Below are 27544 nucleotides of genomic sequence, written 5' to 3'. Positions count from 1 at the left end.
GTGACCACTCACCAGGATTTGATGGGCTGAAAGACAGTAGTCTCCTAAAGGAGGGGATTCAGGACAGACCAAAAAAAAAAAAAAGAAAGAAAGACAAAGAAAAAGTCACAGCTGTCTACTCCATTCATGTTATACTAATATTAGTAACTCTTAGAAAATAATTTGGTTGCTTAAAAGCACTTGACCCTTGATTTTATAATTCTACTTCTTGGGAATCTATTTTAAGAAAATAATCCCAACATGGAGTAAAAGAAGCTCCATATTCAAAGATGTTGATTCCAGCCATGCTGGTGGCCCATACCTGTAATTCCAGCATTCAGGAGCTGGGGCAGGAAGATAGGGAGTTTGAGGCCATCCTGGGCTACCTAACATGTTCAAGGCCAGCCTGGACTTACAGTGAGTGTCTAAAAACAAGCTGGTTTCAGTGTTATTTGAAGTACTGGAAAACTGAAAGCTACCTATTAGTCCTAGTACGGAAGACAGGCTAAGGAACCCTGGCCTGTGGCTGGCCAGATGTCCAGGTCTGAGGCTGTTGGCACACAGCCAATGAGCGTCCTACCCATAGGTCTCCACGTTTCCCCATTCAAGGAGATTTTCTCAGTCTACTCAACTCGTCCACGCCGTTCAGCACCTCTCAGTGTCAGAGGGATGTCCTTTCACATCCCTTTACCCTCCTCTGCCTGGTCCAGGCCTAGGTGCTTCTCTGGGTGGATGTATAGAGGACAAAGTCCCAGGGATGCACACCCTCTGTGGCCGGCCACTCAGGCTGTAGCCTAGCACTTGTGGCTTTGACATAAAAGCCAGCTACTATCATTATAATCATGATAGTGACAATGAGTATGATGATTATAAAACCCAATGGGTATGAAACATGCCAGGCACAGCTCTGGGACCTTTTCCTGTGCTAATTCATCTGAAATGCAAAGGAGTTGTATTTTTATCCCCTTTTTCAAATGAGGAAATGGAGGCAGCACCCGACCAGCAAGGAGCCTGATGTACCACCCTGTGAACACACGCACTGCTCCCAAGCCCCTCCACTGGGGAGTTCTCCTAGACTGGCTCACCTGTTGTCTCCATATTTCTGACGTCTTTTTGACCCAACTTTTTAACATTAAACAGTTATGCAGGGCAAATTGGATGGATATTGTGATAGGGATACGAAAGGGAATAGGTTCTAGCCTTCAGGACTTGTGATCTAAAAGGGAATAGGGACATGAGGATACATAATAGAGCCAGGAGATGTTGAAAATTGAGGTTTGCACAAAGTGTTTAGAAGGATAAAGAGAACACTCAGCCTGCCATGGGAGCTGGAAAGGCTGAGCAAGAAGGAGCAGGGGCCGGGGATTTAGCTCAGTGGTTCTGGCACCTGCCGCGCAAGCGCAAGGACCAGAGTTCGATCCCCAGTACCAAAAAAAAAACAAAAAAAAGAAGAAGGAGCTGACCTTGCCAGGGCCTGAGAGCAGACATCACCATGTGGGCAAAGGTGTGGCCCTGACCAGGAGGCGGTGATTCTTGGGAAGATTAGTTGAACCAGTGAAGTCTCACGGAATGTGGAAATGTTCTGGCTTTGCTGAAATGGTTTTACACTGCATCTTATGTGATACAAGCAAATCTCTGCCTTGGGCCTGAAAAGCTCTTTGTTTTGTAGGCATTTTAGGCTATTTTTGGAAAGTATGCACTGGAAAATGTCCCATATGCATCTCTTTTTTGCTTGTTTGGAAGTTCTTCAGCAGGGAAAACCATGACTGCACAGTGGTCTGATTACTTTACCAGTATGTGGCTTGGACGGGCTGGACCTCAGGGGAAATGAGCTGTGGTGGAAGGAAAGGGGCAAACAGGACCCTAACTTCCCCGATCTGGGAGGTCCTGGGAAGCATACTCAGCCTCTAGGACCCTCAGCTTCCTCATCTGTAGGACTGAGGGGCTGAGTATTGCTCTCCAAAGGTAGTAGGGCAAAGCAAATGAATAAGATCACAGATAGTTGTTTTGGGATCTCAGGCTGGAGAGAGCAAATTCTGGCCTTGTAGAAGACGGGGTTGGCTCACAAGCCCATGGGTCTGCTTTGTGCCTGAGATTTGATATTCTCAGCCTCTACAAGCCGTAGGAGACAGAGAGAAGCTGGGAGGATAGGATTCCTGTTAAAGTCTGTCTTAGTCCATCTGTGCTGCTATAACAAAATAACTGAGACTGGGTAATTTATAAAGAAGAGAAATTTATTTTGGAGGGTGAGAAGTCCAAGATCAAGTCACCGATATTTGGTGTCTTGTGAGGGGCTCCTTTCTACATCCTTAGGAGGCAGAAAGGTGAGCATCAAGTCTTCACATAGTACAAAGCAGAACAGAAAGCACCTAGCTAAGTCCTTCCTGCCCTTTTGTAAGGTTGCTAATTCCATGGATGGAACACTTCCTAAAGACCCTACCCTCTAATACTGTTGCTTTGGGGAATTTGAGTTTCAAACAAATTGGTGCATAAACATTCAAATCATAGCAGGGTCCCAAAGACCCAGCCAGCTTTCATCCATCCTACCTCAGCCCTGTGAGGACTTTCTCAGGCCTTGCTCTTATTTTTTAAAAACTCATCCTGCTTCATGTTTGTTTTCCCCTCACCTCTGGCCTTCTTGGCTCTGACTGTGGAAAGCAAAATTCAGCCTGGGCAATGAGAAAAGAGTACTGGACAAAATTACAAATGGGCAATTGGTGTTTTAATTGATGTTTCTTTTCTCAATGTAAAGGTTTCTTTATCATCATCATTTCATCTTCTAAACCTATTCAGAGGCTATTAGAGTCAGCTGAATGATCATTCCTGGGAGACAGAGTGTTAAAACAAGCATAACTTACTCAGGAAAATTTATGTATGAGATTGAATTTAATATAGTATATGTGCCACCAAAGCGAGCGCTGTATGAGATTAAATTCAAAAGACTCCCTGGTTCTACAAATGGATGTCTATATGGGACAAAAATGAACATTTACCCATACCACATGCTAGACACACACAAAAAACTTCAAGATGTAGCATGGACCTACATATAAAAAAATAAGAATATAAAGCTTATAGAAGAAAACATAAGAGAACATCTCTGGACTTTGGTATAGTCAAAGATTTCTTTAGGCAAGACACTAAAGTAGTACCCATAAAAAATGGATGAAATCATCTTCATCAAAATTGAAAACACCAAAAGGCACAACTATGACGTAAAAAAGTACATTCCTTTTTACTGGGAGCAAGGGGGAAAATATTCACAAGAGATATATCTGACAAAAGGACTCATCTTCAGAACATATAAAGAACTCCTGCATAACTATAATATAAAGACAAATGATTCACATTAAAAAATAGCCCAGAAGAATAAAGAGACATTTCTTGAAAGAAGATATCTGAATGGCCAATAAGCAGACGAAAAGGTGCTTAACATACTTAGTCACCAGGGAAACACAAATAAAAACCACAATGAGTTACCATTGCATGTTCTTGAGCTTGACTAAAGGTAGAAAGATTGACAATTCTAAGTGCTGGTGATGAAATACTATTCAATAACAGAAAAGAATGAATCACAGCTATCTGTGACAACATGGATGAATCTTCAAAATGTTTGACCCTGAATGAAAGTAATGTTACATGAGAATACACATTGTATGATTCTATTTATACCAAGTTCAAGAACAGGAAAAATTATCTCTTGTGATAGAAATCAGAACAATGGTTGCCTCTGGGGAGCAGGCTGTCAACTGGAAAAGGACACCAAGAACTTTCTGGGGTGGTAGAAATATTCTATGTCCTGATTTGAGTAGTGATTACATTGGATGGCACTTTTCAAATCTGTAGGATTTTACTATATATAAAATATACTTCCATTTAAAAAATAAATACATTTAAAAAATTTTAAAACTCCCAAGTTCTGAAAGACAGAAGAATGGAAAAAGGCATCTATTATACACAGTGCCTAACTCTTAGGAGGTCATTTATACATCCATGGTCTCAGTGTCCAAGTCCTTACCTGGAGCTTAGCTGTCCTGAATTCCTACTGTTTTCCCTCCATGTCCCTCTGTGGCAGCCCCACAACCACTTGCCATTCCTCAAACAATCCAGACACATCCCTATCTCAGGGCTGTGTCATAGCTGCTCTCTCAGTCTAGAATTCTCCTCTCCCCGGGGCCTGGCTTGCTCCTTCACTTTCTTGTTTGTGTCTGATACTCCACCCTATCACAGAACAGCATACTATCTTCTCTGTTTCCCTTGACTTTTATTTTTTCAATGCTGGGGATAAAACCCAGGGCCTCAGGCATGCTAGGCAAGCTCTCTACCACTGAGCTACATCCCACCCCATCTGTTGTTCTTAATTACCTGTCTCCCTGCCTGATGTTATACACATTCATGAGCTTATAGTCAATCTTCCTTACTAGAAGGTCAGCTCTAACAGGACAAGGGCTCTGTCTGTTTTGTTCATTGCTATATCCCTAGTACCTAGAATACAGTGCTCAATAGACACTTACTGAATATTTGTCTCATTGTGCTCTCAGGGCAACCATGGGAGATTTGGGGAAAGTTTCAAAGTTGTAAAGTTTAAAAAGGACAATGATTGTAAACAGAAAGCCTGGCACACGGTAGATAGCCAATAAATGTCAGTTCTTTTTCTCTCCCAAACTCTTCTCTAGGGTGTGCAACCACAGATTTATTATCTTCCCATTTTTTTAAATTGGGAAAATAAAGTTGTGAAAGTTTCAGTGACTTCCTGGAGGTTATACTACAAATGATTGATTGCAAGCTTGAGTCTGGGCCTTTTGAGCCCACCTGGTCCTTAAAGAAGATAGCAGCCATCAGTTAAATGGCCAGATTATGTGATGGGAGGCAGAGACGCTAGCACAGGGAGACTAATTTGCTGATACAAACCAGGTAGACTCTGCCCTCCCTTGATTTCACACCTGGAGACTTAGGAGAGGATACAGGTAACTCTATTAACTATGTAGGAGAGGGAACAGGTGTGGTGCTGCAGATGTGGTAAAGGTCACATTCATTTGACAGTTGGACACACTGCTTGCTTTCCTTTGACTGTAGACTCACCTTCCCAGTTATGTGTGACCTCAGCTACCTTCATCTGTATTTTCATGTCCCGATCAACATGTTCATAGGACACAGGTATTAGGTGTGGCAAGATGAGGGGCAGCAAGGCACCCTACACGTACTAGGAAGTCCAGCAGGCAAGTTCTCCAGGATGGGAAGTTGCAAATCACCAGGTATGGGACACACAGAGGTCAGTGGCACCGACACTGGACCCATGTGGTATCTGATGTAGCTGGCATCACATTCCACTGGGCTCTCCCAAGCCCTCTCCTCCTCCCCAGACCTGTCCACACCTGCACTGATGGTGCTGCAGTTCTCCCAGGATCACAGTGTCCCGGCACTGCACCCAGCCTGACCCAGGTTCTGGGGCCTTGCTTCCCCATGCAAACCCAGAGAGAGCTCCAATATCTAATCACGAGAACCCCAAAGTTCAGGCACAGAGTGGGCATCTTCCACAAGGAGACTGATGATTTTGGGCAAATCATGAATGCCCTGAGAATCTGATAAAAACTATGAAGGACACTTTTTCCATGGGAAACACATCCACATAAGAACTCTGAAGGTTCTTGTAGCCCGTGAAGCAACCCACAGGCACCTGGTTAAGTGCACACGTTCAGGCTTTAAATTATCCTATTTTTCACAACATTGTTATTCTTTAAAACCTTCTAAGGATTTGATGCTTTCCAACCTTAGCACGACTGGGGGTGTTTTCCCCCGTAATTACAGAGGTCTTGTGTTGGGAGAAGACAGATCTAGTGGTAAGTGAAGCAGAGGACTGTCGGGGAGAATGACAATGAAAAGAATAGCCCAAGGCTTGTGTTTTGCCAGAAGGAGAAGGAACACAGCGTCCTCATGCTCACAGCTTATTCTAAACTTAGCCAGCTCCCGTGGTTCCAAAGTTGGCAAATGAGCTCCCACCGTCCTAATAAACACGTGGCGGTGCAGTGACTCACTCACTGAGACAGCAACCATGTGCGGGATGTGGTTGCTTCTCTCCAGCCCATCCAGGGACCAAGTAGCCTGAGACCCTTGACACTGCAGGGTCATAGAGGGCCAGGTAAGGACAGCCTGGTGTCAGCTGAAGAACGAAAGGGGCTTACAAGGGATAGAGCCTACCTAACTTTTCATCACACAGAGAAGGAAATGAAGGCCCAGGGGCTGAGGAACAAGGGAAAGGACCTGGTGACGTCACACAGGGAGGGGTGTGAATTGTGGGGATGCCATCTGATGAGACTTCAAGGCCATCAGGGCATGGAACAAGAGAGACAAAGGGGCCACATGGAAATGCCAGCCCACCAAAGGAGGGTGGCACTACCAGAGAGCAAAGGATTTCTATCTTCAGGACTTTAGAAGGGTGGGCATTAGTAGAGGTGGCTTCTAGAAGGAGGGACAGTAATGAGGCTGTCTCTGCTTAGGCTCGTGCTGTGGATAGGTGGTCAGGCTGCCCTGGTCAGCTCACAGTGCTGTGCTTCTGAACAGGGTGGATGGCCCTGGGGCTTACCAGTAGATACGGCACAAAGATGAGTGGGCACGGGACCAGGCCCTGTCCACTGTGGCAGATGTTCTCTTCAGAGGCAGGGACCAGGCTGCAGGAGCACCGGCCACAGCAGGGTGGGAAGGGGCCTCCTGGCCCAGGTAGGCACTCATGTTCTTTACAGAAGTCAGGAAAAGAGCTCATCTGAGCAGCAACCATAAGTGGCACCTGGGCATGGAGCAGATGAGGGACTCATACAGCTGCAGGTCTCAGAGGAGATGAGATGCCCAGACTGGGGAAGCGAGGGATTGCTGGGAGGCTGGGAGCCAGAATGGTGCAGACATGGCCAGAGCAAGGCAGGACTGTACAACCTCACACTGAGTGGCAAGTGACCTCCTGCCTCCTAGGGATGTCAGAGAGCAGAAGCACGAGAGCAGAAGGGTTGATCACATGTCATGAAGTCCCAAGGGGAGAACTAAGGCTCATAGAAATCAATCCAGGATAAGGAAGGACTCGCTGGTAATCACAGCCACAGCCATCCAGCAGTGAAATGGGAAGAACCAGGAAGCGAATTCTTGGGCAATGGGGGAGTTCAAGCTGATCACTTGGTTGGGGGAGTGGAGAAAAGATTCCAGATCCCAGTCCTTTCCAACCTTGCCATTCTTCAGTTCAGATTCTTCCAGAAGCCTTGCAGAGGGAGAAGGGCAAAAGTCACTTCTGCTTTCCAAAGTTGGAAACAGAAGCCCAGAAAAACCAAACTCTGTACCCAAGGTCACCAGACAGGCAGCAGGACTGGGAACAAAGCCGTGTCTGCTCCTCCCCAAGCTCCAGACTTTCCCATCTGCTTCCCAACTGGTGTCCCAGCCTGTGCTATTTTTGATTGTCTCCCTTGGCCAGGACAGAGGGTGCTTATAGGGAGGGTCAGCACCGATGCTGGGTCCCAGATGGGGCTGGAAATGAGTCCCAAAGGACCCGTCCTTACTGCCCAGGTCTGAGGAGCTCAGCTTATTCGCCTGCTACTTGTCTGCTGAATGCACAGCTCAGTGAAGCTCAGACTGTGCTGCACATCCTACCCATGCTGTTGGGAGGGAACATCATGCAGGGTTCACCCTGACTCTGGCTCTCTGGGTGACGGATCTCTGTCTCAATGGGGATAGGTCTTCAAGGTCCATGGAGAGTCTTGTTCTTCAGGCCCGCAGGGGAACCCAATTGGTGCACCTTAGATCTTTGTTTCCTAACTCCCTTAAAACACTGGTCCAAATCTCTTTGAAGACAGGCTTTTTGGATTGGTGGCTGGGGGACAGCTTTACTGAGGTAGGATTCACAAACCATGCAATTCACAAACATAAGCTCTGTGACCTGGTGGTTTTCAGTACATTCACAGAGTTACGCTGTCATCATCATAATCAATTTTAGAATATTTTCATTACTCACAAAAGAAACCTGATGTCCTTTGGCTATCCCCCTCCAACCCTCACACATCATCGTAGACAACCACTATTAAAACTTGCCTCACAAGTGCAAGGTCCTGAGTTCAATCCCTGGTACCACACACAAAAAATAATAATAATAGGTCCGACCTCTGTAGCTTTTTCTATTCTGGGCATTTCATATAAATAGAAGCATATACAGTGGTACGTTGTTTCACAAACTTAATTCTTTCTGTGATTCTGGTCGTAAACTGAACTGGATGAGAACCGAATCAAATTCAATGATTAGGTTCAATGTTGATCTTACAGGGAAATTTGATTTGGTTCTTGTCCGCTTCAGTTTGTGACCAGAATTGTCAAAAGAATAAAGTTTGTGAACTGAAGCACCACTGTACATAGTGTTTTGTGTCTGGCTTCTTTCCCATAGAGTTATGTTTGTAAATCTCATGTGTGTGTAGCATGTGTCAGTTCTTCATTCCCTTTTTGTGGCAGAATAATACTCCACTGTACAACTGTGTCACCTTTTGATGATCTAGGCATCAGTTAGTGGGCATTTAGGTTATTGTCACTTTCTGGCTATTATAATTAAGGAAAAGTTTTATGTTCTGATAAATTGGGGAAGGGATGCCATAGATCACTCCAATATCCTGTAACATCTTAAAGGCCCTGAGAAGTCCTGCAAAAGGCACCTTTTGTCTTGGCTTGACCCTGTGCTTCCTAAGGTTCTTTCCTGCTCCATCCTTCACACAGAGCAATTCCAGGAATGTATTTGTTAAGATGCACATTGGGGAAAACGGTAGCCTGGCTAAAGAGAAGCTACCAATTTGGAGGAACTCAACACAAAGGAAGTGGGCTATGCAAAAGGGTCCAGCTACTGCCACTGAGGGACTATTCTGTGAGCTGGAAATGCTTTATCTCTGGGGGACTGGAGACCTCGCCATGCTGTGGCTGGTCCATTCCTTTGTTCATGAGAAATATATGAAGTCTGGACTTATGGACATCCGAGTTGTGAACTTTCAGAGGTGTACTGTATAAGACTCACTTTGTCACTGTGGGGTGATACCCGACCTGTTATCAGAGGATGCCCAGTCACCTGACTGAGGGTACAGCAGAGGATGAAAGAATAATATACAAAGAATAAAGAATAAGAACAAGTGTTTGTTTACGACTTGGGGGACTGGCATCTGATCTTAGCTCTTCCTGGCTAAGCCCATGATCCTCGATCTTGTCAGTATTTATGATTATACAACATAGTGAGGGGTGTAAAGGCAGATGCAGGCAACAGCAGGACTAAGACCCTAATGAGCTAGGCTGTAAAAGGGAGGAACGATTGTGTTCTTGCAAAGGACAGGTCATAGCTAACAAGCCACATGTGCTACCTTGCCGGTTGGAGTTAACGAGCCACCTGCGTCATCTTTAGCTAACCTTTGATCTGGGAGAATGGCTCCACAGAATCATAATTCTTCAGCTGCAGTGTCATCTTGCTTTCAGAGATGTCACAATCTCATCCATCATTGAGATCTCAATTGTGATTGTTGGCACAGGGAATTCTGTCTCTGTACACCAGCGGAAGGCTCACTTATTTATTTATTTGTTGGTACCGGGAATTGAACTCAGGACCTTGTGCTTGCCAGGCAGGCATGGCACCACTGAGCTAAATCCAGCCCCAAAAGGCTCTTTTAGCAAGTCATGTGTAGGCTTTGGATTGACTCATAATTTTAACCAATAGCCAAATTATAAGCCAATTCAATAATATTTTAAAGCCTGCTCAGTGCACTTTCAAGCTGGTTTCCTGCAGTCAGATTATGAACAAATCCGATTTATGAACATTGTCCCAGAATGGAACTCATTTGTAAGTTGGGGACTTACTATATGCAAATTGAGCACCATGGAGGTGGAGCAGAAATTTTCTTTTAATTTTTTTTTTTTTTTGAAATAGGGACCCGCTATGCAGTTCAGGTTGACCTTGAGCTCTCTATGTAGCCCAGGCTGACCTTGAACTTGCAGTGATCCTCCTCCCTCAGCCTCCCAAGTGCTGAGATTCCAGGCCTGTACAAGCACACGTAGATCCCGCATGGTATTTCTATATAGGCACTCAGTGTGCACTGATCAAACCCAACCTGCCCTTATATGTCCCAATACACCCTTCCCAACCTCTATTAATCACTATTCTACATTCAGACTGAGAAAGAACATGTGACACTTGTCCTGTGTCTGTCTTAGTTCACTTAATATTCTGTCCTCCAGTTCCACCATTTTGCTCCAATGACAGCATTTCATTCTTCTTTTCTTTCATTCTTCTTTACAGCTGAATAGTATTTCATTGTGTTGTGTATTCATATATATATATACATATATATACACATATATGTATATATATACACACATATATATATGTGTATATATATACATATATATATACACATATATATGTGTGTGTATATATATATATACACATATATATATATACACACCACATTTCCTTTATTCATTCATCTGTTGGTGGGCAAGATCCCAGATCTTGGCTCTTGTGACTCATGCTGCATCGTACATGGGTGTGCAGGTGTCTCTTTAGTGTGCTGATTTCATTTTCCTCAGATATTCACCCAGAAGTAGGATAGCTCAATTATACGATAGATCTTTCGGGAGTGGGGAGGCTTCATACTGTAGAACAAAAGTTTTTCAGATATTCATGATGCACAGGAAGGAATCTGTCTTACTGCATCACACACTCACACAATTAAAGTGTGTGTACCAATGCTTAGCTTCACTAAGTGCAATGCCCCCATGAGTTACTATTTCATTTTGCTCAAAAACACATATTGATTCTCACCTACTAAGTCGTTCTCATTAGTCATTAATATAGGTCATGATCCATAGTTTAAACCACTAAGCTTACAAACTGGGAAAAAAATACTTGCAAAACATACAAGGAGATGTTTCCAGGAGAGGGATGGAGAGGCAAAGAAGAAAACAATAAAGATGGGCAAAATTTTAACAGAACTTCACAAAAGAGGATATATGTGTGGCCAATAAGTACATGAAAAGTTGTTTAACATCCTTGGTGATCCGGAAACAAAATACCACTGCACATCCATTACAATTGATAAAATGTGAGAGAACCGATAATATCAAATGTTGCCGAGGATGTAGCGCAACTTGTATAGGGAATACAAAATCCCATAGCCACTCTGGAAAAGATGACAGTATCGTAAAAACACACACTAACCACAGAACTCAGCGATTCCACTCCCAGGCATTTATCCAGGAAAAATTAAAACACACATCTACACAAGGGTCAATATGGGATTGTTTATAGTAGTGTTGTTCATATTAGCCAAAAACTGTAGAAAAAACCCTCAAGTGTCCATAAATGAATGAACAAATTATAGTATTCATTCAAAGCGATACTACTCAGCAATAAAAAGAATGAAACATTAATACAATGTGTATGAATCTCAAAAAGCTTAGGCTAAATGAAATAAGTCAAACATGAATGGTTACAAACTACATGACTCCTTTCTGTGAAACAGTGGAATATTACCACATTGATGGTTGTCTGGGGCTGGTGGTCAGAAAAGGAGATTGATGACAAAGGGACACAGGAAACTTTCAGGATGCTGGTGACATACACATGAATGCATATGGTGACCCAAATCCTTCAAACTCTACACCTAAGCTTTATCATATATCAATTATACTTCAACAAATTACTTTTAAACTTTTAAGATAGACTAGAGAGGAGGAAAGTAAGTGAGAGATGAGGGGTGGAAAGGCAGAGAAGGGGTCCTGGCCTTGGCCTTGGCCTTGTGTACCCGGCTAAGGAATCTGCACTGCTTTCCAGGAGCCGGGGAGTCACACGAGGTTCAAGCAGGGGAGTGTCGTGGTCCAATTTGTGTGTGGAGCAATCATTCAGGCCACTATGTAAGGAGGGAATGGAGGTGTGGTAGTTCAACAGGAAGTAGGACATGGCAAAACTGGTGTGGGGGGGTGGAATAAGTGGGACCTGATAATTATAAGATCCCAGGACAGTGCGGAATAATTCCTAGGACCCTGTATCTGGAACTTCTCATGGGCTCGTGAGATGTTGACGACCTATAAGGACACAGATGCCAGGGGAGTCTGCCATCATGATTCTTCAGTAGTCCACTGTGTCTTCTAGACCAGGGTGTACTTTTATTTTTCCTCTTTTTTTCTCTTGTTTGGCCCAAGTTCACACTACAGAGCCAGTTTTTCCTTTACCCCTTCACCCCTCACTTTTCTTTTCTTTTTTTTTTTTTTGGTACTGGGGATTGAACTTGGGTCCTTGCGCTTGTGGAGCACGGGGTGAAACCACTGAGCTAAATCCCCGGCCCTTATCCCTCGGTTTTCAAACAAACTTTCGGCACCATTTTTGGCTTGTCTCATCAATTCATTGTTCAAGGCAAGAAAGACCTGGGATAAATTTAATCAGTGAGCTATGCCTAAACAAACTACCCAGTAACAGTGGGACCTTGCTTGGGGTCAGATAAAGAAATGCTCCCACTATTTCAGCTTAAGAAACCAACGGCCTTCAGGAGGCAGGCAGGCCAGGGGAGGAAGAGGACACGGTCAGGTCGGGACATCCCCAGAAAGTGTGGGAAGATTGTAATTTTTATTGGCCCATGGCTCAGAATTGTGATCTGGGCAGAATTCAGAGGTTTGGAGAGAAGGAGCAGCCTGGGAAGGTGGGAAACACGAAGGAAGAGTGTGGAACACACGGCGTTGGAGATGGAAGGACGGAAAGGAGGTGGCCAGCAAGACCACAGGAAAGTGGGAGGCAGGTGTTTCAAGACATGGAGTAGCCAGAGAGGCCAGCTGCCACAGAGCAGTCACACGGAATAAAAACCAAGAGCAGGGACAGCAGAGTGGGGCGGGAACTCATGCCCAAGAGTTAAAAGCCAAAGGATGAGGAAGAGAAGGTGGGACGTGTGGGTGCTCTTTGGAAAAGTTAGAGAGGAAAGAGAAAGACGGTTTGTCCCTTGAGGAAAACAGGGACAAAGATTAAGACATGGGAGACAGGCCAGGAGCCAGCCTCTCAGAATGGGGCCTGAGTGCTATGCAACTAGGTACTGCAACCAAATGGGAGGGCTGAAACCTAAACTGTGCCCCACTGTGTCAGCCCAGGGGCTGGGCCTGGGTAGAATCAGGAGGTCCCCATAAGGGAAGAGGAATGAGGTAGGGAGGACCTGACACTGGGGATCACAGGAGGTCACGTCTGTGAAGGGACGTAGGTATTTTTGTCACCTTCCTCCACTCTCAGCTTCTGTGTTTTCAGGTGATGCTAACTCCCCACATCTCTGAGTTCCAGGGGAGTTTTGGGATTGAGATTTGGCCAATCAAAGCATAGCATTTCTCCTGGCCACAGTGATTGGTTCAGAGATAGAAATGTGAACCAGGTCAACCAATGAGAATAAATTCTAGGCCTTTTTTTTCCACCCAGGATCCCGGGGCGTCCCAGGGTCTTCACACTAAGGTACATCCCCTGCTGTTTGTTTATTTATTTATTTATTTAGAGGCAGGTTCTTGCCAAGTAACTAAGTTTCCCAGGCTGGGTTTGAACTTGCAAGCCTCCTGTCTCAGCCTCCCAGAGTGCTAGAATTACAAGCATGTGTCACCATATTCCACTGTGGTTGCTAGGCTGGCCAGAGAGAAGCCTGGAGCTCCTGGCGGCTTTCTTTACCACTTGGGGGACTCCTGCTTGAGAATGGAGTCCACAGAGAGCTCAAAATCTGTGTTCATATGCTTTCCCCTGAACCCAGCTATATAGCACAGGCAGTGTCGTCGGTTGTGAACCAAAGCATTTTTTTAAGCCAATCTGAGTGGAGATCTCTGTCACTTGCCATCAAAGCAATCCTGGATAATTGAACCTGTGAAGTGCCGTCCTGAACCTGCTAGAAAGAGTTCAAGGAGTGAAGCTGGTTGCTGCAGCGGCATTATGCTCACCTGCTTTCTCAGCAGTGGGCTGTTTTCCTTTCTGTGTGGTCCCCCTTGGACACAGCATGACTATAGCACAGACCCAGCACTTCCCAGCAATTACACACCTGGGCTTCTTCACTTCCTGCCTAAGCAGACTTGCATGGGAAAAGCACATCTATTGCTGCTTCACATCCCCACCACTGATAATCAAAAGCAATCCACTTGCACTACACAGTGCCATACACCTCTAGTCGCTTGAGCCCAAGAGGTTGAGACCAGCATGGACAGCATATCAAGACACCATCTCCAAACAAACAAACAAACAAACAAACAATTCGCTTGCTTTTCACTGGTCAACTTGAGAGAGAAACCACCACAGCTAAATATCCTGGCAGAGGGAAGAGGAGGCCCTGGAACCCCTCCTAGTGACTTGGTAAACTAGCTGTGGGGTGCAGATGCCTGACAGTCTCTCAAGGGCTTCCAGATGCCTGTCACCTTTGTAGCAATCTGCCCCCTTCCCCACTGCCTCTCCCCCTCACCCTTTCAGTAACACAGTCTGAGACCTTCTCACGCTGCATAGAGGATGGAACTGGCCACCAAAGTTCCCAGGCCCCTTCCTCTTCTAACAGTGTAATCTGGGTCCCTGTCCCCAAAGTCAAAGAATGAATTTGAGGATGAAGGAAGCAGACAGGAGGAATATTTTTAAAGAGAGAAATGGCTCCCAATAGTCAGGAGGGGACCCAAAAATGGATTTCCAGGGGACTGCTGGGCTAGGAATTTTTATACCAAAAAATGACCAGGGCTCAGACCACTCTCAATCAAACTGAGGTCAATCTATAGGACCAAAACAAGCTTAACTAAACTAGAAATGGGCCTATGAAGAGTTGAGACATGCAGCAAGTATATGCCTGCAGGTGATTCTTGGCCACTCTCCTATCCAAATGACTCATCAAAAGAACAAAGTGAGGAGGAAAATGTTTTCCAGATAGGTAGGAGCACAAATTCTCTTGGTGGGCATCAATCACCTTGCTTGTTACTGGCAAGTTACATCCCTAGACTTAATTGTCCACCTGGTTTTGTTAACTCTTGAGCTCAGGTTCCTGCTTATCTGACCAAGGCCTGGTCCTCCTGACTCTATCTTTGGCCCAGAGTCTCTCTAGCTGCCTACTATCTTCTACCTACCTTGCCTGTCTATAATGGTATCTGTGATGTAGCTTGATGGCTAAGAACTAAAAGTGCAGCTTTAACCAGGGCCTAAGAGGGACGTCATGTGAAGCTGCTGCCTCAGAGACTTCCTGGTGGTTCTAGCAGGTTCTCCAGTCCTCCCTCTCACCTCACAGAGCCACAGGGCCGACCCATGTACAAGTGCACGCATGCAAAGACACATGTGCACGCATCTGTGCAAAAATAGACACAGGCAACACACACTATATAACAGTGGTGCTATGGTTCATGTCTAGATGTCCCCCGAAGGCTCATGGGATCACAGGCAGGATCTTTGGAAGGTGATTGGATTATGGGGGCTGTATAGCTGCCTTGCTGTTAGGAGCTGGAGTCTGGTTGGAAGAGGTAGGTCACTGATGCATGACCTGGAAGGTTATACTTCCCTTCTCAGCTCCTCCCTTCACTTTCTCTGCTTCCTGTCCATCGTGCAGTGAGCAGTTCTCCTCTGCCATGCCCCTCTGCCATGCCAGCCAGCCTTGGAGCCAGCTGACTATGGACTGAACCCTCCACCAACTGAGCCAAAATAAACCTCTCTTCCTTTCAGTTGTAGGTTTTGGGTATTGTGTTTAAGTGATAACAAAGTAAGACAAGTGGCTTTATTTTTGTTTTCATTTTTGTGATACTGAGGATCAAATCCAAGAGTACTCCACTAATGAACTACATCCCCAGCCCTTTTTACTTTTTGAGACAGGACTTGAATTTGCAATCCTCCTGCCTTGGCCTCTTAAACAGCTGGGATTGCAGGTGTGCATCACTGTACCTGGTAAATGTTTTAAAAATAATAGTAACCACTGAAAAGTGTAAGAAGAAGGGAAAAATCTTCCTTAACAATAGCATAAAGAAAAGGCTAGGCATGGTGGCACACACGTGTAACCCAGGACTCTGGGAAGCTGAAACAGGAGGATCATAAGTTTGATCTCAGCCTGGGCAATTTGGTGACAATTTGGTCCTGTCTCAAAATAAAAAATAAAAGGACAAGCTGGAGATGGAGCTCAGTGTGAAGGCCATGGGTTTAATCTCTCCTATCACCAGAGAGAGAGAGAGAGAGAACCAATAAACAACCAGTAGTAAAATTTTAGTGCATTTCCTTCCAGGTTCTGGGTCTCTCTCTCTGTCTCCCTCCTAGGCTTGTACCTAGGGCCTGGTGCATGCTAAGCAAGCACCATTCTATTGAGCTATATTCATAGCCCCTCACACACTTTTTAACATTTTGAGACAGGGTCTCACCAAGTTCCCCAGGCTGGAATAGAATGTGCCATCATCCTACCTCCGTCTCCTATGCATCTGAGATCTCAGGCGTGGAACATCATGCCCAGCTTTCCAGGCATCATTTATCTACTCATCTACACATGCAGTTTATTGGGTTTTGGTTCCTTTTTTTTTTTTTTTTTTGCTGTTTTATTCCCACTAAAAGACCTTATCAAGCCGGGTGTGGAGATACATGTCTATAATCCCAGCACTTGGGAGGCTGAGGCAAAAGGGTTGCTGTGAGTTTGAGGCCAGCCTGATCTACATAGCAAGACCTTGTTTCCAAATTAAAAAAAAAAAAAAGACCTTATCAAGCAGCCTGGGGGAGAAGGCTCACTCTTGCCCCCACCCCCCCAAGATGGACAGTGTGGCAAACAATTATTGACTACCTTCTGTGCCCCTGGTAGCCCTCACTGGGAGAAAGCAGAATTTCCTTGCCATCAAGTGCCAGATCTGAGCCACAAACCCACATTTGCCTGATTCTCCAAAGCTTGCACTCTTCCTACAGCCCAGAGCCAGTAGGTGGTTCTCACTTGCCCGCCTCTCAGCTCTGCTACTCTATCCATTACTGCATAGCACTGTGCAGCGGGTGCACAGGGAGGGAGGAGGGGTGATGGGGGGTGGCCTTCCTGGAGGAGGGGGCATAGGGACTAAAGCACTCAGGTTGAAAATCCACCCAGTGGGCTCTGGAGGCAACAACTCTCAAGGACGGGGCAGGAGGCAACATCTCCACCCCAGCCCTGGGGGACTTCGGGCTATGACCTCCAGCTGTGGGCAGGAAGCTCAACTAAGAGAGGCTTGAGAGGTCAAGATGAGGCTAGGGAAGGACAGAGATTTGAAGGACTTGATGGGGCCGTACAGCTAATAGGATCCAATAGGCTCAGCCCCGGTAGGCTGATGTCATTCTTTTTTTTTCTCCTTTTGCTCAGGGGCTCATGCTATCACTGAGCTGCACCCCAAGCCCTTTATGAGACAGGTTTTCCCTAAGCTGCCCAGGCTGCCCTCAAACTCACAATCCTCCTGCCTCAGCCCCCCAAGTAGCTGGGATTACAAGTGGGTGCCACCACACCTAGCTTAAGCAAGCTGACTCCAGAGTCCTGCTCTGAACCCTGAGCTGATCCCCAAGGAAGCTCTCAGTAGTGAGGCCATGCTGCTCTGTCCCTGCTGCCCCAGGCTGCCTGCCTCCACCTCCACTGGCTGCAGTGAGACGCTGCCCCCCAGTCAACACCTGTAGGGTCAGCGCCTGTGGAGGGGAGATGCGGCCAACCTCCCTGCAGGTGAGTGGCAGTGGTCCTTCCCCCTGAGCAAGGAGAAGCATTCTGTTTCCTTATTTATTTATTTATTTATTTAGTAGTTTTCTCTTTTTTTTGGTACCTGAGATTGAACTCAGGACCTTGCACTTGCAAGGCAGGCGCAAAAGCCCCAGCCCTTTTATTTTGTATTTTTCGTATTCCATTTCCTCTTTAGCTATACAGCTCTGAGGAAGTGAGCCCAGTGCTGCTGGAGATATGTTCCCTGCCACAAAAAAACCAGCCCCAAGGAAGAATGAAGAGGTCTTATTTAGAAAATGAATTTAGCCATAAGTAACAGAGGCCTGACCACAGTGGCTTTTCACATGAAAAGAATTCTAGAGGTTGGCATTGCCGGTGTTGGTTCAGTGTCAGGGGTAATGTCTTAGCGCAACATGGTTTTCTTAGTCCCAAGGTGGCTGCTATAGCACCAGTCCTCAAAACCACATTCCTGGGCTGGGGATTTACCTCAGTGGTTCCGCCGCCTGCCTCAAAATCGGAGGGACCTGAGTTCGATCCCCAGTACCAAAAAAAAACACATTCCAGGAAAAAACAAAAGGGGGAGGAGCAAGGGTAAGCCCTTTGAGGAGCAGTCTAGAAGTCCCACTCAGAGGCTTCCAGTTAACATCTTACTGTCCATTCCTATAAGCAGGGACAGCTGTGAGCTTAGCTGGGCTCATTACCATCCCCCAACTATAAAAAGCTTCTGTAGCTAAGGAGGAAGGGGAGAATGGAGGCTGGACAGGTAACTGTCACCAAAGGTGGCCTGCAGAGAAGCAGGGATGAGCACTGTGGCCTCCCTAAAGTCCTGCCCTTAGTCCTGTGGGCCAATAAACACCTCTTTTTCTTAAACTAGCTTGAGTTGAGTTTCTGTCACCTGCCACCAGGAAACCCCTGATCAGCAGGAGGTCACCTACATCAGAGACCTGTCTGCCTCCCCTCCCTTTCAGTGAAGGTTTCTCCCACAACACCCATGTTGCTTAGAGCAGAAATCGTTGGCACCGACTTCGCCCTTACTCATGCCTGGCTTATGAGCACACGCTAATTTCCATGCCAACTCATTTCCCGCCCTCCAGGGCACCTGGCTGGAGGCCCCAACCAGCCCCACCCCCCACATCCAGCCCAGCAATAGCAGGGTTGGGAAATTGCACCTCATCCCCGGCCACTCACAGGGGACTGTGCAAAACACGGAGTGCTCACCTGGGGCCAGCTCGCCCAGCGCCCAGGGGAGGGAGAAAAGTAAAAACTGAGACCTGGCCGGTCATTGTGGCTCACACCCGTAATCCCAGCTACTTGTGAGGATGAAGCAGGAGGATCGAAAGTTCAAGGCCAGCCTGGGCAACCTTGTCTCAAAGTAAAAAATAAAACAGGCTGGGGATGCACCTGGATTCCATCCCCAGCACTGCAAAAAACAAAAACAAATACCAAGACCTGGGGAAGGCCTTGAGTTTACCTGAGGCCACAAAGCTGTCCCACACCATTGTACTGACCCCAGTGCTCGCAGCCCCAGGAAGCCTCTAGGGGGAGAGGTCCAAGGTACCCAGCCACAGGGCGCCAGGGGACGCTGCCTGTCTGCTGAGGAGACAGCGAGCAGCCCAGGGCAGCAGGTTGCTCTTCAAAGGAGGGGCAGCGCCCAGCCCTGGGCCTGTGCCAGGTTCCCCAGTGGCGGGAAATGACTGGCAGGGAAGTCAGAACCACCATCACCCCGGGCATGAGTAAAGCCCAGGCAGCTGCCAAGAAGGGCAGGGCAGGGAGACACTGCCCTGAGCCACAAGGCTGGGAAGGAAGCCCGACATCCAGAGCCAGGACTCCTGCCCTGTCATTGCTGCCTGGTACCTTGACCCTGAGCGAATCAGTCACCCTGAAAATGCTGAAAAACGACAGCCACCACCTTGGACAGGCATGTGTGTCTTTGTTCGCTCATTTATTCGTTCATCCTTTCATTCATTTATCCAACATACATGTTGGGAAGAGCTCTTTGCAGTCAGGACCTAAATTCAAATCCCCATCTGCCACTAACCAGTCACATGACTTCAGCCAGGTCATTCCATCTCTGTGTACCTTGGTTCCCTCATCTGCAAAGTGGGGTAAGAATATCTCTTTCATATGGTGACTCTAAAAATTAAGTTCAACTAGGCAACATAAGAGGCTCTAATAGTTGGGCACAGGGGTGCATGCCTGAAATCCCTCGTACTCTGGAGGCTGAGGCAGGAGGATTGCAAGTTCAAGGTCAATCTAGGTGACTTAGTGAGACTCTATCTCAAAATAAAAAATAAAAAGGGCTGAGAATATAGTTCAGTGTAAAGGCCCTGGGTTCAATCGCCAGCGCTAAAAAAAAAAGAAAAAAAAATTTAGTAATGCCAAACAGCAGTTGTCAGTAGACAACAAGCAGCAGCCTGACCACGGTGACAGTGATGGTGGTGGCACCAGTGGCAGTGGTACTTGTGGTAGCAATGATGGTGGCAGTGTAGTGATGGGTAGAGCCCAACACTCTGCCTGAAACCTGAAAGATTCTCAAGACATCGCAGCTCCTGTTGCTGTGTCCCTGTGGATATTGATAAGCACAGCACAGTGGCACTATGTGAAAAGCACTTAGCATGCTTCCCGGGCAGCGTCTTAAGAACTGGTTGCCTTCAATGTCCTTGGCCTCACGATGTGCCAGCTGCCCACCACCCTGCCCACTGCATGTGTGTTTCCCCACCTTTGGAGAGGCCTCAGAGCACCCAACCCTGGCGAGGACTCCACCGTCATCTGGGATGGAGGTAGGGCCCTCACATCCCTGCTGGACAAGACAGATCTTTCTCACAAACTCTGAGCCTGAGCCTGAATCTGGACCAGCCCCTGTCCCCCAACTTCCACTCCATGTTTCCCAGCCTAGGAGCAAACTGGGTTCTTCTCTCTGCCCAACATTTATATTCTCAGCTATTTATAACCCTGGCTTCAAGCAGCCTTGCGGCTGAGGCTGACAGGGCGTCGAGAAACCTGGCCTCTCAATTGCATGGCATCCCCAGCGGCTCCGACACCCATCAGACTGTTTCATCTTCCAAACTATCTCCAGCTTCCTTTCTCTTTGCCTGGCTCTCTCTGGTCACTGTCCAGCATCCTGCAGCTCAGGGTGTGTGGGTCTGGGTTGGAGTCACCTGGACCATGGGGTCCCCAGCCTGGTTGTGGCCTCCAGGTGCCAAACCCTCCCTAAGCACTAAGTGGAAAGGTGTCCCCGACTGTCTGAGGGGAAGTGGGGGAAATAAGGAGCAACACCCGATAGCTTCAGGAGATAAGGGGTGAGACAAGTAAGGGAGCGCAAGAGGAAGGCACTGGTTTTGGGTCCAGGAAGGCAGGGTGGTGGGAGGACTGGAAGCCACTCAGTAAGGTCACAGGCAGGAGCATTGGTGCTAGAATCCCAGGTCTGCTACTTCCTAGCTGTGTGTACTTGGCCAGGTTGCTAACTTCTCTGAGTGTCCCTTTCACCTGTTGTTTTCCTTTTTTTTCAGTGCTGGGGATTGAACCCAGGACTTTGTGCATGTTAAGCAAGTGCTCTATCACTGGGCTACACCTCAGCCAAGACTGAGGAATATGTTCGAGAAGTTTCCCCAGCATGGTGGCTGACACACATTGGCCACATCTGTCTCGCCTTTACCTATCCCCAAACATTGATCTCAGATCACACTTACCCCAAAAGATTCAAGTCCCTGGCTCTCCAGGCGTTCCCACTTGGAAAAGGATCCGCTCGTGGAAGAGAACCTTGGCTCATGCCCAGCCTGGTGCAAGGATCCCCTGCACCAGATGTGCACAAGATGTGGCTTCTTGGGCAGCATCAAGACATGGCCTAGGTGAAGGCAGACAGGTCTTCCCCCATACACCTGGAGCAGGAGGGGAGACAAATGGTGGCCCAGGTGGCCAGCATGGGTCTCAAATGGGGACTCTTGAAGTCCCTGCGGGCATGGTAAACAGAGCCAGAGCTCCTGCCATTGAGTGCAAGCTAGAGCCTGGGAAATCCTGCTCACGGCTGTTACAGCACCCCCTTGTGGCTGGGCAGCCTGGAAGACATGCTTGCCTCAAGGTGAGGGCCCCAATAGGTTCTGTTCCCCACCACACTGAAGAACAGGTGGAGGTGGTGTGTGAAAGTTGAAGAGAGGCTGGATTTAAAATTACTCCCAGCCATAAAGCTGGATGTCCCTGAATCTCCTTAGGGTCCCCACTAGCTTCAGGCTCTGAATGGGAAGGACGGCACCTGGCTCATCCAGTGTGTTCTGCCCAGGAGCCAGCACACAGCCTAGCATGCTCAGGAATGAAGGAATGGGTGCAGAAAAGGAGACCTCGTCAGGTGTTGCCAGACAAACAGCACCAAGAGACCTGGGTCAGCCATGTCCTCCACCCTGGGCCAGGCCACAGCTTGGGACACCAGAGGCTGCTGGGTGCAGGGCGAGGAGCCCCTGAGCTCGGCAGGCTGATGTCCTCAGGCTCCTCATTTACCTTCTCTGAGCCTCACAACCTTCATCTATATACAGAGGCACTAGGGCTGTCTGGGCCAAGCTCTTCGGAAAACTGTACACATGGGTAAAAGGGCACGACCCGGCCAGCACTCAGTACACAGCATTTCCTTGGCAAGGCAGGAATGGGCAGGCAGAGTTCCCCCCATCCCAGCACCCATCCCTGCCTTCCCTTTCTGTCACAAAGCTGTGCCAGCCCCTCTTGGGGAGCTGTGGGCTCACATCTAGCCCCACACCGCAACAGTCCCTTCCTATGCACTGTCCTTCCCCCCTCTTCCCTCCCCCTCCCCCTCCTGTTCCTTCCTTCAGCAGCTTCCCTGCCTCTCTGTGCTCCTTCTACAAACTGGTCCAGCCCAGTGGAAACAAGGAAAGCAGAAAAATCGTATCTACCTTCCCCAGGGGCGGAGCTCACAGCCCCTCCTCTTGGTGCCCTGGACCCCGAGAAGGACCCCGAGAAGGGCCCCGGAACCCAGGAGAATGGGCCAAGAGAACAAAGTACAGCGGAAGGAGAAAGGGGGGCTGGGGAGTTGGCCCGGCCTCCTCCCACATACACTGCAGACGGTAGGCGGAGCCAAAGGCTCCGGGCTCGGGCTCGCTTCTTTCCCCTGGAAGCATGGATCTGCGCACCCCACTGTGGGCTCTTGTGTCACTCAGACTGAGATAGTGGGAGAAGCCTGCGTGATAGGGCGGACATCCCCAGAAACTCAGGCCCCTCTTAGACCCTGCTCTTGGGAAAGTACCTCATGTGGCCTCCCTTCCTCAGAGCAGAATGACCTACTACGTCTCTTTAACCAAGTAAGGTCCTACTGAAGCGACCTACCCAAAGATGACAATCCTTGACAAAGTTTAAATGGAAGGGAGGGAGGAAAGGGAGCAATTTCAGCCCACAGCAATCAGAAGAAAATAAATAATAAAAATTAGAGCAGAAACCAATGAAACACAATAGTAAATAAATAGAAAATAAATGAAACCTAAATCTCATTCTTTACAAAGATCAATAAAAATGATAAGCCAACAGCCAGGCTAACCAAAAAAGGAAGAAGGAAGAAGGCACAAATTACTAATATCAGAAATGAAATTGGAATCATTAATACTGATCCCACAGACATTAATAGGGAGATTATGGCCAGGCCTGATGGTGCATGCCTGTAATCCCAGCACTCAGGAGGCCAAGGCAGGAGGAGTGCCATGAGTTCAAGGCCAGGTTGGAATACATAGTGAGTTCAAGGCCAGCCTGAACCATATAAGACCCTATCTAAAACAAAACAAAACAAAACAAAAAAACCAAAAGGAATATTATGAACAACTTTGCCCACAAATTTGATAACCTAGACAAAATGGACAAATTCCTTGAAAAGTACCAAATACTAAAACTCACAGAAGAAAACAGATAATCGGGCTGGGGATTTACCTCAGTTGTTCCGCTGCCTGCCTCACAAGCTCAAGGTCCTGAGTTCGATCGTTGGTACCAAAAAAACAAAAACAAAAACAAAAACCCAGATAATCTACACAAGTCTATGTCTATTAAAGAAATTGAGCCAGGTGTGATTGCACACACCTAGAATCCCAGCACTCTGGGAGGCTGAGGTGGGAGGATTGCAAGTTCCAGCCCAGCCTGGAAACTTAGAGACTCTCTCAAAATAAGACAATAAAAAGGCTGGGGATATAGCTCAGTGTGAAGGCCCTGAGTTCAATCCCCAGTACCACCAAAAATCAACAATTAATAACTTCCAAAAATAAAAGGACTAAAATAACAGTGAAGTTGGAGGACTAGTATTTCCTGACTTGAAGTTTCTATAAAGGTGGGCATTGAGACAGTGTGATGTTGGTAGAACAGACACTTAGATCAGCGGAACAGAATGGAGAATCCAGAAGTTGACCCAACTCAATGGCAAAAGGATAATCTGTTTAAAAGTTATGCTGGAACATTGAATCTGCATATGTAAAACAAAATGAAATATAGACACAAATCTTACTCCTTTTGCAAAAACTAACCTCAAAATGGATCATAGACCTAAGTGTATAATGCAAAAATGTTAAAATTTCTAGAAGCTAACTTAGGAAAAAATCCTGTGGAGAATTTTTCTTTTCTTTTTCTTTTTTTTTGAGAGAGAGGGCCTCACTATGTTCAGACTAGCTGTGAACTCACTATGTAGCCCAGGCTGGCCTCAAGCTTGTGATGATCCTCCTGCCTCAGGCTCTCAAGTGCTAGGATTACAGTTGTATGCTACCACGTCCAAGTCTATGGGGAATTTCCTATGGAGTATTTTTCCAAAGAAAGACCTTGATTTTGGTGACGAGTTTTTACATATAGTATACATAAAGTATGATCTATGGGGGAGCACAAATTAGACTTTATTAAAATTAAAATCTTCTAAAAAAATTAAAATCTTCTGATCAGTGAATGAAAGAAAAGATAAGAAATTTCAGCAGATGGATAGAAGCTATTTTTTTAAAGAACCAAATTTCAGGACAGTTGGAAGTGGGGTATAAGGAGGAACAAATAGAAATTAAAAAACAGAAATATGTAACATTCTGCAGAGCGCCAACTCAGGAAGAAAAATTTCACTGACAGTATTGAATAACAGAATGGAAGGGGATGGAAACTATTCAGCAAACTTGAAGGTGGATTCATAGAAATAGTTCAATCTGAAAAAGAGAGAAAGAAAGATTAAAAACAGACAAGGCAGTGTCTCAGGCCCTTGTGGGACGTCATAAGTCCCCACCTTCATGTAAATGGAGTCCTAGAAGGAGAGGACAGGGAGATAGAATAAAATATATGGAGGAAAAAAAATGGTCAACTCTTTCCCAAAGTTGATGAAAGACATTGTTATGGTTTGGGTCTAGATTCCCCCCAAAAAACCTCATAGATGTGGGGCTTTTTTGGAGGTGGCTGAATCTACTGTGTGATGCTGGGATGAAGATTGTGTGGTTACTAAACCAGAGCACTGCTTGGTTCGGCAGAGCCCTAATCCCCACAGTCTGGATGAGATAAAAGAGGCAGGAAGACACTGTTAAGGTTCTCTTATTGCTTTTGCTGCCTTCAGCCACCAGGAACTATTACCTCTCTTCCATGTGCCACCCTGCCTTGGAGCCAGCCAATTATGGTCTGAAACTTCCACAAACTGTGAGCTAAATAAACCCTTCCCCCTTTAACTTTGGGTGTGGGGTATTTTGTCCCAGCAACAAGAGAGGAGTAACTAAGACAGACATCAATTTAAAATTTCAAGAAGCTCACTAAACCCCAAGAAAGATAAATTTAAAGAAGACTGTACCAAAGAATAAGTCAAACTGATATCTGAAAAGCCAAAGATAAAAAGAAAATTTTGATAGCAGCTAGGGTAAAGCAACACTTTACACACACAGCATCAAGAATTTGATTTACTGCCAGCTTCTCATCTGAGACTATGGAGATCAGAAGACAGTAGAAGATCTGCAGTGATAAAATTTCTTTAGCTGAAAAACCTGAAAAGTTGATAAGAATAAATATGAAGCTGGGCATGGTGGTGCATGCCCGTAATCCCAGCCCTCAGGAGGCTAAGGCAAGAGGATTGCCATGAGTTTGAGGCCAGCCTAGGCTACACAGTAAGTACAAGATCAGCCTGGACTACATAGTGAGCTCCTGTCGAAAAACAAAAATCAACAACAGCAAAAGAATAAATATGAATAAAGAAAAAATAAAGAAATAAATATGAATAAAGACATTTTTTAAGGAAAAAAAAAAAGAGGATTCCCTCCTACATTCCTGCATTATAAGATATGCCAAAGGGAGTTCTTCAAGCTGAAAGGAAATGGTACCATAACTAAAATGTCCACCAAGTTGAATGCAGCAGCACACACTTGTAATCCCAGCTACTTGGAAGGCTGAGGCAGAAGAATTAAAAATGTGAGGTCAGCCTGGGAAACTTAGTAAAAACCCTGCCTCAAAAAAATAAAATTCCCGGGCCGGGGATTTAGCTCAGTGGTTTTGCTGCCTGCTGCGCAAGTGCAAGGACCCGAGTTCGATCCCTGGTACCCAAAAAATAAAATAAAATAAAATAAAATAAAATTCCCTAGAGGTATAGCTTAGTGGTAGAATACTTGTGTAGCATGCCTGAGGCCTTGGGCTCAGTCTCCAGTGCTGTAAATAAATAAATAAATAAACCCTCCAAAAGGCTCACATATTGAAGACTGGTCCCAGTGTTGGCAACACAGTTCAGGGGTGGGACTTTTGGGAAGTACTGGATCATAAGGGCTCTGACTCCATCAGTGCATTAACCCTTCTGTGGATTCACAGTTTGATGGCATGATTGCGAGGTGAAGGAAACTAAGGAGCTACAGCTAGTTAAAGGGAGTAGGTAATGGGCCATGCCCTCGGGGGATCTCTTGTCCCTGGCCCCGCTCCTTGTCCCCCAACCCCCGCTTCCTGGATGCTGTGAAGTGAGCAACTTTTCTCTGCCACACTCTTCTGCCACGATGTACTTATCTCACCTCAGACCCAGCAACAATGGAGCCAACCAACCATGGACTGAAACCTCTGAGTCCATGAGCCAAAGCAAACCTTTCCTTTTTCAAATGGTTTATCTCAGATATTTTGTTAGTGTTGGAAAGCTCACTAACATACCACATGAAAATTCAAATCTTCAGAAGGGATCAAAGGTTACTGGATGTGATAAATATCTGGGTAACTATGTATGACTATTTTCCACATTAATTTCTTTAAATAGATATTTTTCTTTAAAGAAAAATTTATAACACTATGCTGTGAAGTTTGTAAAGCATGTGCATATAATCTATTTACGTAGCAAAAAGGACAGGAGGGTGATAAATAGTGATAATGGTAGGTAGTAGAAAATAGTGTATGAAAGGATACAATATTAATTCTAAAGAGACTGAAAAGTTAAAGATATATGTTTTAGTCCTTACAGCAATCACAAAAAATATGCATAAACAATAACTAAATTAAAATGAGGAGTTCTAGAGAATGTTCAAATGAATCCAGAGACAGCAGGAAAGCTTTCCTCATCTGTAAGTGGGGCTCAGACAGACAGACAGACAGACTTACAGCAGCTGCAAGGTTGAGAGACAGGCACAGCAGTGGCTGCTGGAGGAAGCAGATGGGAAGGAAGTGGGGCTGCTTTTCACTCAGCTCAGGAGGAGTGGGCTGATATTGTCACAATGGAGGGATGCCCTGTCCATTCAGATGACCTCTGGGACCAGGCTTGACCCTCCCTGCGTGGCACACACAGTGTAGGAGGTGCCCCTCCCATTTCCTGGTCCTACTGTTTTCCCTCTCTGTCCATAGTCCCTCCTCTTTCCCTAGCCAGTAGCCCCGCCGCAGGTCTTTCTGTGGGATGTATCTGGGTATAAGCAGCATCAGGTCTGCAGTCTATTTACAGGCTTCAGGGCAGC

General features: G+C 46.3%; 1 long non-coding RNA gene across 1 annotated transcript in view; it reads right to left on the bottom strand.

Moving 5' to 3' along the window:
- LOC110344420 (uncharacterized) overlaps positions 1–22650 on the bottom strand; it is a 35337-nt gene extending 12687 nt beyond the window's left edge. Inside the window, exons 1-2 of the long non-coding RNA XR_002387002.2 lie at positions 22544–22650; positions 21335–21523 (exon numbers count right to left, since the gene is read on the bottom strand). This is a non-coding gene — a long non-coding RNA (uncharacterized LOC110344420). The remainder of the gene's footprint in view (positions 1–21334; positions 21524–22543) is intronic.
- Between the last annotated feature and the right edge of the window lie 4894 nt (positions 22651–27544).

The sequence above is a fragment of the Heterocephalus glaber genome, unplaced genomic scaffold (assembly GCF_053883595.1).
Source record: "Heterocephalus glaber isolate CG9 unplaced genomic scaffold, H.glaber_assembly_v1.0 deba00001564, whole genome shotgun sequence".
NCBI lineage: Eukaryota > Metazoa > Chordata > Mammalia > Rodentia > Bathyergidae > Heterocephalus > Heterocephalus glaber.
This window is presented reverse-complemented; position numbering and strand designations above follow the sequence as displayed.